Genomic DNA, 12,453 nt, shown 5'->3' with positions numbered 1-12,453 from the left:
AATCCCTGGGTTGGGAAGATCCACCAGAGGAGGAAATGGCACCCACTCTAGTATTCTTGCCCAGAAAATCTCATGAAGAGAGGAACCTGGGGGGCTGCAGTCCATGGGGTTGCAAAGAGTTGGACACAACTGAAGGACTGAGCATTTACACACACACAATGTGTGTGCAAGACATAGAAAACATACACACATAACACATATACACAGGGAGACAAAGGGGAAGAGAATGAGCTCATAAACAGAGACAAATATTTAACTTAGCTTTCAAAGAATCCATGAAGACATCTACGGCCATTCCTTCCCATACAACAAATATGAACTGAAGTGAACCTAAGGACAACATGCACCTCCCATCTACCAGCAGAACAGCATAACAAAAATAAAATTCATGAGCTCTCACCCTACTGTGGAAATGTAAATTGGTGCAACTGCTTGAATACACTTGGTAGCATCTATTCAAGCTGAATATATATGCATATTCTACGATCTAGTAATTCCACTCCTCAGTATATACCCAACAGAAATACTTACAGATATTCAGCAAAAGTCACATATGAGAACCTCTGTAGAAGCACCATTCATAATAGAATGAACTGGAGCTACACTTAACATCTTTAAGAGCCGAATGGATCGATTATGGAATATTTGCACAATGAAATATTCTGTAGCAATGAGAACAAACCACCTGCAGCCATATGGTTCAATCTCACAAACATTGGGAATTAAATGAAGCCAGGCAAAGCACAGGCTGTATTATCCATTCATGTCAAGTACAAAAACAGGCAAAACAAAGATAAGATGTTAAGATTCGGGATAGTGTTCACTCTGGCAGGGAGGATGGAAGTGGCTGGGGAAAGGTGACGCACTTCTGGGAGCTAATTATTTCTTGTATTTTGATCTGTTTGATCTAGTTCTTATATTTTGAACGCACTGCCTACCTATGTGCTTTCCATGTCTAAATTTTGTGAACTGTACACTCAAAATACACATATAGAAATAGATACATATTTCAAAAAAGCAAATAAATTTCACAGTCCAAGTACTTAAAGCGGGCTTATCTCTTGAGTAAAAAGAAAATTATCTTGTAAAAAAAAAAAATAATAATCAACATTTTCAAAGAAGTAGGGGGAAAAAATCACTAGAAAGCAATACGAAAAAACAACAAAGGTATAAAATATATAGCCTCCTTTTAAATTAATGGCCAACAGACACACCTCAGACACTAACCAAAGTACAAAGAACCATCAATACTCAACACAAAGGACACACTAGGCTGAAAACCACCACGCTATTAACATTCAGTGCAAAGCCTCCCACTTTTCTCATAAGCACCCTGAGGGCAGAAGGAACAGCAGAGCTCTCTTGAACCCCTGACCTCCTTTCCACACAGCCTTCTCTGACACTTTCTAATCCAACACACTCACTGACTTTTTATTATGATAAAGTAATAATTGTAAACACAGGGTATGGCCTATTTGGGAATAAACACTCACAATAAACCGTGACCTTGGCACTATAACCTTTCCCTCATTTCACATTCCTTTCCAAACATGAGCATTTATAACACGCTCTTGAACACGGTGACACGCAGGCCGGCCAAATTGCTGTTCTATCACTGAAATGTAATGCCAGGAATTCAAGTAGTCAATGATTTGCGGGAGTCAATAGAGGCCAGCTTCTGATACACAACAAACACATCCCACTGCATGGAAGTCGGAAACCTGGCGGCTCCTTTTGCCTGCTGTGGCCACAGGGCACAACCCCAGAGCCTTTCAAAGAGAACAAGCATGCGAGCCGAGGGGAAGTTCATGGTATCGGCTTCTCCGTGCACCATTCAAGATACTGGCCAGCCCAGCAGAACCAAAAATTAGACAAATCCAATCTACAGATAGACCAATCCTTATAACAGATATTTCAACTGTTGACACGGTATATAACATGGACAGACCTAGAGTCTGTCATACAGAGTGAAGTAAGTCAGAAAGAGAAAAATGTCGTATACGAACGCATATATGTGGAATCGAGAAGCACAGTACAGATGACCTATTTGCAGGGCAGGACTAGAGATGAAGACATAGAGGATAGACACATAGACACAGGGTGGGAAGGGAAGGTGGGACAAATTGGGAGATTAGGATTGACATATATACACTATCACGGAGCTAGTGGGAACCTGCTGTACACAGGGAGCTCAACTCAGTGGTCTGTGATGACCTAGAGGGGTGAAATGGATGAGGGGGCAGGAGGGAGGGGATATATGTATACAAAGAGCTGATTCACTTCATTGAAGTGAACACATTGTGTTACTTTCATAGCAGAAAGTAACAAAGCAATGTGAAGCAATTATATTCCAATTAAAAAAAAAAAAAGGAGGTTGGTCTTTGGGTCAGGTGTAAGTCCCAAGAGCTATGTTCATCTTGGCAATTTAACTCTCGATGCTTCAGTTTCCTTCTGGAGAATCTGGAAATAATGGCCCTCATTTCAGGAAATCATCAGAAAAGTACCGGGTACTTAGCAGAGTCCCTAGCCATATGCTAAGTGCTCACTGAACAGCAGTTATCACTACACTGTAAGCTATATGAGAGCAGGGATCATCTTACTTACCAAGTCACCCACAAAGGCTTCCTGATGAAGCCATGCTGGACCGCAACATTTAAGTTGCAACCAGCCTGCCTGACATTCCCCATTTCTCATCCCTGCTTTCTTTTTGTGTTATAACCATCAACTGCATGCATTCATTTATTATCTGTCCGTTTATCATCAAAAAGGAATTTTTGTGATTTTTATTTATCACCATACCCCAAGTGTCTTAAGACAGGGTCCACCACCTGACAAGGACATTAAAATATTTTTATTCAAAATGTCTAGCACGGTGCATGGCACACAGATGCTTTAGCAGCACTGACCTGAACATATCTTTTTAGCTTACCTAAATGTCAGTTAGCAAGAGAAAGTCTGAAATAATAGAAGCTCAAGAAATTCCTATGTGATGATAACAGTTAAATTGCATTAGCTTACTTACAACACCCAATTTTGACTCCAATTGCCCTGATGCTCATAACTGTGCTTCTTTTTAAAGCTACTTTAAAACTTCAATAAAAGGAATTATTTATAATCATAGATCAATAACCTAAAAAAGGCACAGATTCAAAAACAAAGAGGAGCTGCAAAGTACTGAGTGCAAAGATTAAGCGCTAGTCTCTGTGATGTAAAAGCTTCCCAGCAAAGTTCTGAAAGACAAAGGCCAAAGAACCTAAACCTTCCTTGACACCCAAATTTACCATAAAAAGGGACAGAGATGAAACATTGTTTGAAAAATTACTGTGTTGAATACTTCTCTGCGTATTATATACTAATTTAAATATTGTGTTTAATACTCAAGAAATGGCCAAGTATAACATAGATATCATCTTCCACTCTGTTAATGGAACAGCTCTCGTCATTTCCTCAGCAAATGACCAGAGGACACGTGCTAATCACAGAGCTCTGAACTTTCTGCCAGAGGCCAGGAAGAAAAGAGCCACAAAGGCTCGAGAATGCCGTCCATGAACCAGATCCATCAGTAACCACCTATTCTAACAGTTTCAAGGTATACATAGAACCAGGAAGCTCTAGGTCTGATCTTTTCTTTATTCAAAGCTATTTTAAAATACTAGTACAAATCATCAATCAAGAAGTACCATATCTGGGGCTTCCTTGGTGGCTCAGTGGTAAAGAGTCTGCCTGCCAATGCAGGGGACATGGGTTCGACCCCTGATCTGGAAAGATCCCATAGGCATGGACCAACTAAGCCTGTGTGCCACACCTATTGGGCCCTCATGGTGCAGCTGCTGAAGCCTGTGTGCCCTAGAAGCCATGCATTGCAACAAGAGAAACCACTGCAGTGAGAAGCCTGCTCACTGCAACGAGAGAGTGGTCCCCACTCGCCACAACTAGAGAAAAGCCCATGCATAGCAACAAAGACCCAGCACGGCCAAAAATTAATAAATTTTTTAAAAAAGGAAGCATCATATCTAAGGAAAAGACCAGGGAAATAAAATTCATGTGGATGCTCTGGCTTCCAACAGGAGACCCCACGCCAGGCAGCTCACCTAGGAGGGCAGGCTCTGGGGTCAGACCTCCTGGGTGTGATTTCTGGCTCCACTCTTAGGAGAATGTGGTCAAGGTATTTAACATTGTATCTCCATAGCCTCACCTGGAAACCACACACACACCTCCCTGGGCTTACAAGAGACATTTGGAAAGTATTTAACCTGAGCAGATCAAGGAAAGGAGACACTTCAAGCCTACCCTCCAGTCATCCATCTTAACCACACAGTGTAGTGGGGGGAAGTGACCAGGGGACAGGCACGTTCGCCACACGTTTTCCCCCAGAAGAGACATTTCTGTGAAGCACAATTCAAGATGCTTTCATGATCTGCTTCCCTTCCCTGTTTCTCTGAAAGCTTTGAACAAGAAAGTATTTCAAGTATAAGGTCAAATAAAGAGCAAGGCAAACTAGCGTGGTATTACTGCTGTTGGCCAAACATCCACGCTGGCCCCAAGCCAGCCCTCCTCACCCGCCCTCTATCTACTAGGGACTGCCCAGGCCAACACCCTCCCATTTTCCAAAAGGTCAAAAATCTGAGGGGGAAAAAATGTGTGTATGCGGCCAAAATCTATCTCCCTCATATCTGATACCAAAGTTTGGGGACAGAGTGTTAAAAGGTGAGATTCTCCTTTTATTATAATTTGGTACAGCCAGCTATACTCTAGGGCTTCATTAAAAATATTTCCAATACGTTCTGTTCCCCCAACGAGCCCACAAGCGTGCACCCACCTCAGCCTCTCCAAGCATCTCTCCTGCGGGACTGCAGAGAGCTAGGACCATACCTGACTCATGGCTGTACCCCGGGGGTCAACCACAGGCCTGGCTAAGAGCCACCCAGCACTCAGATGTTCACATATAAGTCACCTAAGCTTCCCTGGTGACTCAGTGGTAAAGAATCCGCCTGCAATACAGGAGACACTGGTTCGATCCCTGGATCAGGAAGATCCCCTGGAGAAGGAAATGGCAACCCGCTCCAGTATTCTTGCCTGGGAAATCCCATGGACAGAGGAGTCTGGTGGGCTACAGTCTGTGGGGTCGCAAAGAGTCAGACACAACTGAGCAATTATACAACAACAAGTCACCTAAAGACACTCACAGAGCCAGTCCAGCAGATCAAGGACAAAGAGTTGGAAGAAATTGTCACCCCAATGAGAGAAAGCTTCACAGAGCTTACAACCAAATCCCTCTTCTCTTTTTATGTTCTTCCTCCATATTTTGATACATCTTTTCTTCAAGGTACTAACTTCTCACTGGTAGCACTGCAAGGCTCACTCTTTTCATGTTCTGCCCCAATCTCAAAACCCCCTAAGCACTGAATTCTCCGTGCCCCAAAACCTCCCTCCTCTCAAATCCCAGCCCCCTCCCTGCCCACCTCAACCTCAAACACGGCTGTCTTGCTGAACCATCACACACGGAAGCGTGTGATTGAAACCTCATGCTGGAATTTCTGATAGAAGATCTTTGCTTCTGGTACGATGGGAGAAGACTTCCCTACATCCTGACAGGAGAGCTGAAAGTATGGTACCACCTGCCACTAACTCCAGCTTCTCTGACAACAAGGAATTCAATAGGAGACACGTGTATAATTTCCTACCCTACCCGGTCTCCTCTCTGACACACACACTCAGCCCTCTTTCTCTCCCTAATCCCACAGTCCTGATGATCCCCTTTTCTAGGCCTCAGATAAGCCTCTATCTTTGTTCCTCAGAACAACTGCAACTCACTGGGGTGATTATAACCCCAAGCATCCACTTCCTGAGGCCACTTCCCAGAGTAGGGTGTGGACCCAACCCTGAGAGTCAGTGCTAGTCCCGCCCTGCCCTGCCCTGGGCGGCACCAGCTGGCCCGGTATGCCGCTGGGGAAACGGGGCTGACATGAGAGAAGCTGGGCTCACACGATACTTGGTCCTCCTCCAAGCCACCAAGTTATCCGTGCCCTCCAGTTGTTGCTTATGAAGTCTGGCCACCTGTTCACAACTTTTTTAAAAATGGCAAGAAATGAGGCCCTGAATCATGATTTCCTAAGTGGTCACCAGTAGAAAAAGTGTGTGGGCTGTATCTGCTTTCAATCTGTCAGATATGTGTGCGGTGAGGGAGGAGGCATGTGTGTGCCGGGGAGATGGCTGAGACCATTCAAAGCAGATGCTCTTCTCACAATCCCGGTGGCATCGTTTTCTCTAACAAGACAGGCTGCCTCCAAATGGAGGGGAAAGGAGGAATTCTTCCGGTTGTTCAGGATACTGAGTGAAATTTGAAGAAGCATAGTGAGAAAATGGGCTTCCCAGGTGGCTTAGATGGTAAAGAATCTGCCTGCAATGAGGGAGACCTGGGTTCGATCCCTGGGTCAGGAAGATCTCCTGGAGAAGGAAATAGCAACCCACTCCGTTATTCTCACCTGGAGAATTCCATGGACAGAGGAGCCTGGTGGGCTCCAGTCCATGGGGTCACAAAGAGTAATTTCTAACACAACTGTATCTGAGGGAAGAGCCTGTTTTTATTCCAAGTGAAGGCTTTTAGGAATGAACCAGGTAATGGCTCCTTTTTCTATTAATAGACATTTTTATTCCTGGGAGCTCATCCACTGCATCCCATAAAATCTTTCTCTAGTGACTGGCAAATACGAGGAGGAAGAGATGTGTGGACAAAAGTTAAAGATGAATTCTTAGAATACTGTATTCTTTCCTTTCAGAAAGTAAGCTGCATTTTTAAAAATGAAGTTGAAATTCTTCCTTTCCTCCCACCTTCATCCCTAAAACTGAAACTGTATTCCATTTGACAATCTGCCAGTAATGTGACACACACGTGACTCATAGCTTTTAATCTGCCATGGCTACAGAATGAGCTCTACCTGACTGTGGCGACTATAAAAATGGCACTTGAGAAAATAACACCAAATCTGGAGATAATTAGTGAGCACAAATAGGTAAACTTGATGATTTCTGTACTTACCTATAGGAGAAAAAACTCTTGGAAATTCAACAGTTTTTGCCCTAGCAACTGTAACACTTATTCCAAACATGACAAATGAGTAAGTACCCGCTCGTTATTATTAAATTTCATACCCCTCCCACACACTACTAAGAATAGCTAAGTTTCACTTAAAGAGAAAGGGGGAAAAGAAAAAAACATGCATTTGAAGACACTGGCACACATTCCCCCTTCAAAAATGAAATTGAACAGCGCTGCTACAGGAGCTGCAAGGGGGGGTTGTTTCTCTCTCAACCACAGACTGTTTGCAAATCTTGTTTTCTACTTTTTTTGGAATATGTTTGCTATTATATAAAACTGATTTCACAATTGAGACTCACACATGCATATCTCCGGTTAGATGGTAACCCAGAAACAGACAATTCCTGAATACAGAATTTAATGTCCACGATGCATGCTCTTCATACTAAATGGAATTATGACTTTCAATTGTATCAAAGAATTATATCAAATGCATTCAATTATACCAAATATATATCAATATTGATACTTATCAATTATATCAGAGACTAGAGTTGGGTGTCAATTACAGACCTACCCGTCATTTTACTTTTGTAGGCAACAATGCCAGGCAGCAGCGGTAATGGAAACAGTGGGTTTGTTTTTTAGACATGGGAGATCTGAGACACATTACAGACAAAACAGAAATGTGAAGCAACTGGTAATTAGACATACAAGGAGGATGTTCAAGCTAGAAATCTAAGTTGGAGATATTAACATAATCTGGGGAGTTGTCAGTATAAAGTGTAAAGCTACAATGAGACAAGTATAGCTAGGTCTAGGATTGATTGAGGTCTGGGAAACCCAATGCATAAGGGCTAGAAGTAGAGAAAAAACCAGCAAAGCAAAGAGAAGGACTAGCCAATGTGATGGGAGCGAATGCCAGAGGGAAGGAGAAACAGACAGAGGGAATAGTCCAAAATGTTATTGAGAGGGAAATGAGGATGAGTGCTAGGGAATTACTGCTATATTATTTTCTTAACCCTTATAATATCTTACACACATATACACAATTACTAAATTACTAATTATTTCTTTCCAAAGTAAGAAAAAGAATGAAGCATTAACATCAACAAAAATTTCATCAAAACCACTGATGTTTCTAACGAGACAATTTAAGAGAATAATGAACTACATGGTTCAGGTGCCCTTGCAGACTTTTAAGTTCATGCTCAGCAGAGCCAATAAGAAAATTTCACTATGGTTATAAATCTTCTATACTGGAACAATAATGTGCCAAGTGAAGAACTTTTCAAGTCAGTATTTCTCAAACTGTGTACCATGAAGCACAAGAAACTAGAAGATTGGATGGAGTATAAGGTCAAAACTTTTTGCCAAGTGTTGCATATTTTCTTCTTAAATATACATAATAGAAAATTGAAGTTCTGGTAAGTCCTATAGTAAGAGATCCATTTTACTTACACTAAGAAAAATTTGCTTTGTCACATTTTTTTGGCACAAATCTTAAGGGACTCTGATATTAATGAAGTATTTCCCAATTGTGTTCTGTTTAATTCCACTTCATGCTTAATTATATCATGTATATTAATAATTGCCTTATTACGCACTTTATATTATATGCTATAATATATACTATATATTATATATATATTATATGCTATAATACTATATATTATATATTGACCATACTGCATTATCTCCTTTAATCCACACAATACTCTGATGATTTACAGAGTAGAAAACTGGGACTCCAAAGGCTTAAAGACTTTCCTAAAGTCACAAAGCTATTTAAGACTTGATGTGATCCACAGTTTTCATAAACTGAGAGCCATGAACTAAGATCCCTGACTTAGCATTAGTATAGTCACCCTTTCTACCTTAATATATTTTTAATAGCTTACTTCTTTCTTAATCCTGAAAAATAAGTCTCTCTGTAATACCCTGAAATATAAATGTGTCTCAATATTCTCTCCAAGTGTTGGCTCAAAATCTATCTATTGCAGTAACACTTTCTTGCTTAAATCTGTCCCTCAAAGACAACGGCAAAAGTTCCCCATTACCACTTTTTCTGGCAAAATTTAGATAGACATTGTACCATTTTGAACATACAACCCATTATGGGATGCTGTAGATAGAAAATTGTCAAAGCATTTTCTAAAATTCTTCTAACTAAATGAAATATATCACAATAATTCTCAGAGAAATGCAAGGCAGAGATTACCTGTTCTTACCACAGCTAAGCCTTTATGAGTATGGTTTCTATAAGGCAAGTATCCATCAAATATAAATAAAAAGATTATAAATTAAGCATAAACAAGACTAAATGGGAAAACATTTTGGTTAATTTCCTGAGGTATATTTTCTGACCTAAAAAAAAAAGCAGAAAAGAGAACTATATCTACCTTCAAATTTGTGAAAATTAAACAAACTATATTTAAAGTGCTTAACACGTAAATACTTATTTTCTTTCTGATGAACATGAAAGCATAAGGTGTAAATTCTTATTAATAAGTTATTACATCATTACACCAATTCCTTAGCTGTAGTTTATATTAAACGTGCTATATGTATATAATACAAACCCACATTGTCAAGGAAGTGTATTCCAAACTATTGATTCAACTACACATTCAAAAAAGTCTCCATGTTGCTCATATGTACATTATTCTCCCTTGCCTATAGGTGAGACTTGTTTCAAAATTTTAATTTCCACCACAGGAAAAATCAGTACCACGCCCCCCTTCAAAAACATCTCTAGCCCAAGTTCATCATAAATCACTTTTGAACTAAATTTTGCCTGTCCTAGATAAGCCTTTTTTATCTTAGTGTTTAAAAAAAAATCACTAAATTTCTCACAATTTTATCTAACCCAAAGGTTCATGGGGCAACATAAATTTAAAACAGAGTTTCTTGACAATATTACCCTTTTGAACCTTACAATTCTTCTTTGTGGGAGATTATCCTGTGCATTGTAGGATGTTAAACAGCATTCTTGGCTTTATTCACTACATACCTCCCCTCACCCTAGTCAGTACAATCGGAAATGTCTAAGATGTTACCAAATATTTCCCCCCCGGGGGAGGGAGGGAGCAAAACTGCCCACAGTTGAGAACCACAGTTCCACAGATCCACAGTTTTAAAGGATCTAAGAATTTAATGAATTCCTCTTCATAAAATATACTTAAGGTTCCATGGCCCTTAAATTAGCTGAAACCAAACCAATCTATCTCACTGGTAGATGTAAATGAAGTAGGAGGAATGGACTAATTGTCCAAGAAAGATAAAATATTAGGTTGAAAACATATTATGATTTATCTTCCTTGCAATTTGTATAAAGCTGCCTTTCATTAGAGAGTTAATACCATGCCTTATTTTAAATTTTCCACTTATACCTTCCATTGATGTGCCATTTCTTTCTTAGTCTTCCATATAACACTTCAAATTTCAGATTGTCAAAGTATCACCAATCACTCTGTATGAGTCACCGAGAAAGAATGGACATGCTTCAAAGGAATATTATAATTACTTCCAAATTCAGATTAATATAACTCTGCCTTCTTCAATTAACTTTCAAGTTCGGTACACATTCAATCTCGATGTCCTTCAGAGCAGTTTACATTTCTTACAATCAGTTTCAATTTTCCCACTTTATTTGGAATACCTTTCGAAACTTCCAAGACTAATGAATCTAATGAGTTTTTTCTTCTTCTCTCTGCCTTCCACTACATTCAGTCTGAACCGAATTCAAATAATACTTCCCAGGCAACTTTTCTCAGATATGCCCTTTATATTGTCACTGGCATTATCTCGGCCCAGAATTTAAATTTAATGTCTTTTTGAGTGCATGTATCATCTAATCCCCAAGCCTATTCATCCTCTCACATGCTCTGCACTGGTGAAGGGCACCATATTTCAGAGCCAGAAATGTAAGACCTAAGCCAAACAGCATCTCCCTCAAACTCTCACTTCCCCACCAACCAAGTCCTATCAATTCTAGCTCCTAAACCTCTCTGTGGTGGTTGAGTCTCTAAGTCGTGTCTGACTCTTGCGACCCCATGGACTGTAGCCTGCCAAGCTCCTCCATCCATGGGATTCTCCAGGCAAGAATACTGGAGTGGGTTGCCATTTCCTTCTGCAGGAGATCTTCCCAACCCAGGGATCGGACCCAGGTCTCCTGCATTTCAGGCAGATTCTTTACCGACTGAGCTAGGAGGGAACCCCTCTGAAATTCATCTTTTCTCACTCAGGTGTATTTCTCTTTGGTCTTCACCTACTGCTCCTCCTCCTCCCCAGAGATTCCCAAAAAACCGTCTTAAAATTGAATCCTCTCTCTCTCCTATCTTGAAATTCTTTTTTCTTATGTTTATTTCCTCAAGTAAAATTCAAAATATGGCATCCACATCCATCATCTGCCCTCTCTTGGCCACCACATTTATTGGCCTGCCCCGGCATAAGCCAGACACTCTTTCTATAGAACGACCCTAGCACTCTCTCAATAGCCGTGAACTCTCCCACCTCCACATAAGAGATAATAGGAGGTTTTTGCTACCTGGAAGGCCCTTGACTATTCTCCATTTTTGAACTGTTCGTTCTTTCAGATTAAACTCAAATGTCACCAGCTTCCGAAGCTTTCCTGTCTTCTAGAGGCTTCTCTCATGTGAGCCTGTGGGTACTCCCATGGCTCTTAAAAGTGTCAGTTGCTCAGTCAGGTCCAACTCTTTGCGACCCCATGGACAGTAGCCTGCTAGGCTCCTCTGTCCATGGGATTTTCCAGGCAGGAATATGGGGGGGGGGAGGCATGGCAGGGATGGGGGTTGCCATTCCCTTCTCCAGGAGATCTTCCTGACCCAGAGATCAAACCCAGTGTTCTTTACCCAAGAATGCAGGTGGATTCTTTACCATCTGAGCCACCAGGGAAGCCCAAAGTAAAAGTGCTAGTCGATCAGTCGAGTTTGATTCTACGTGGCCCCATGGGCTGTAGCCCACCAGGCTCCTCTGTCCAGGGAATTTCTCCAAGCAAGAATACTGGAGTGGGTAGCCAATCCCTTCTCCAGGGGATCTTCCTGACCAAGGGATTGAACCAGGCCTCCTGCATTGATGGCAGATACTTTACTATCTGAACCACCAGGGAAGCTCTTAAAGCGTTCCATTAAATTCTCTTCCCAGTCTCTCCCACAAGACTGTGAACTTCATGGATTGTGAACTTCAAGAATTCAGAGACAGAATTCTGTTCATCTCTGGCTAAGTACTTAAAATACAGGCACTAAAATACCACTGGGAAGAAAAGACTCTTCTAAAAATCTACCCTACCATCACATAGAATCCTATCTAAGGGGCCATTTTTGACCACAACATTTACTCCCTCTCATTCCCACTAAATCATAGGGCTTTTCAGGCTTTATCTTGAATTAATT

General features: G+C 41.0%; 1 protein-coding gene across 41 annotated transcripts in view; it reads right to left on the bottom strand.

The window, feature by feature from the left end:
- LMO7 (LIM domain 7) overlaps positions 1 to 12,453 on the bottom strand; it is a 218,031-nt gene that overhangs the window by 71,713 nt on the left and 133,865 nt on the right. The window lies entirely within an intron of this gene.

Source organism: Giraffa tippelskirchi, chromosome 12 (assembly GCF_054371585.1).
Source record: "Giraffa tippelskirchi isolate mGirTip1 chromosome 12, T2T-mGirTip1v1.2.pri, whole genome shotgun sequence".
NCBI classification, from domain to species: Eukaryota; Metazoa; Chordata; class Mammalia; order Artiodactyla; family Giraffidae; genus Giraffa; species Giraffa tippelskirchi.
The sequence above is the reverse complement of the archived record's forward strand: the minus strand, read 5'-3'. Positions and strand labels throughout refer to the sequence as shown.